Raw genomic sequence first — 1,401 nt, 5'->3', positions numbered from 1 at the left:
CCTCTACTACCCTCTTAACTCCCCTCCCCATGCCCTGAATAAACTCTATTCTATACTAAAAAAAAGGATTCCAGGTTTGGCCTTTGGGACACTTTGCTATTGGCTCTTATTTCTTCATGTTCCTGATGTTAGTTATGCCCTACTGTGACAAGTACCTGAGCAAACCAACCGAAAGAAGGAAGGATTTACTCAAACTCAGGGTTTCAGAGCTTCCCATACATGGTCATCTCACCCCATTATTTGTGGACCCTGGCAGTGCAGAATAAAATAGCTGTGTGAGTTTGTTAGAGAGGAAACTGTCCTTCATGGTGTCCAGAAAATAGTCAGAGAATCAGGGTGGAGAAACAACCTATGCCATTCAGAGTTACACACATATGCAGATCTACCTCTTCTGACTATGCCTTGCTTCCTAACAGTGAATTCATCAGCAGACAGATGAACTCGTCAGTGGCTTAATGACCCATCACTTCTCAGAAGTTTGGAACAAAGCCTTTATAGTACATGAGTCTTTGGGAGTTACTTGAAACACAAAGTGCAATATCCCTAAACTCTTGATTTTTTTACATTTGGACTGAGCCCAGGGTCTGACATTTGCTAGACAAGACAAACACTCCACAGCTGACCTATATCTCCAACCTTCTTTCTGGTTTTGTTTTGTTTTGTTTTGTTTTGTTTTGTTTTGTTTTTTTGAGATAGAATCTCTTACTAAATTGTTTGGGCTAGCCATAAACTCACTGTAGTCCTAGCAAGCCTTGAACTTGACCCTCCTGCCTCAGCCTCCCAGTAGCTGGGATGCCAGGCCTACACCCCCATCCCCAGCCCTCTTGATTTCTGATATTATAAATGAAGCAGCTTGTCTGGTGTTTCCAGTCAGCTCACACTCATCACAGATCCTTTGTGTCTTTTTATAAGAGAATGATATCTTCAAACCAATATCTAGAGCTGGATGTGCTGTCAAATGTCTAAAATCCAAACATTTAGAAGATGAAGCAGAAGAATTAAAAGGTTAAGGCCATTTTAGGTTACTCAAACTCACTGAATAGCCAAGGTTGGCCTTAAACTCCTGATCCTTCAGGCTCCACTTTCCTAGTAGCGGGATTACATATGTGTGCCTGCACACAAGGATGGGACACAGGACTTCATACAGATAGGGTTGGCAAGTACAGTCTCCCCCAACACATACCCAGAAAGATCTGGTCTCACATCATCTACTAGCCCTGCACAAGTTTATTCAGCCCTAATACAGTTTCAGAATTGTTAATTCATACATTCCACGTTCACCTAGGTTCTGATTTATAATTAGTTCTTTGAGAGTTTCATCCTATGTGTTTTGATCATATTCACCTTCCCTCCCACAACCCTTCCCAGACCTTCTCTTCCCTACTCACACAGGTTTGTATT

The sequence above is a fragment of the Mus pahari genome, chromosome 2, assembly GCF_900095145.1.
Source record: "Mus pahari chromosome 2, PAHARI_EIJ_v1.1, whole genome shotgun sequence".
NCBI lineage: Eukaryota > Metazoa > Chordata > Mammalia > Rodentia > Muridae > Mus > Mus pahari.
Note: the sequence above shows the minus strand (reverse complement) of the source record.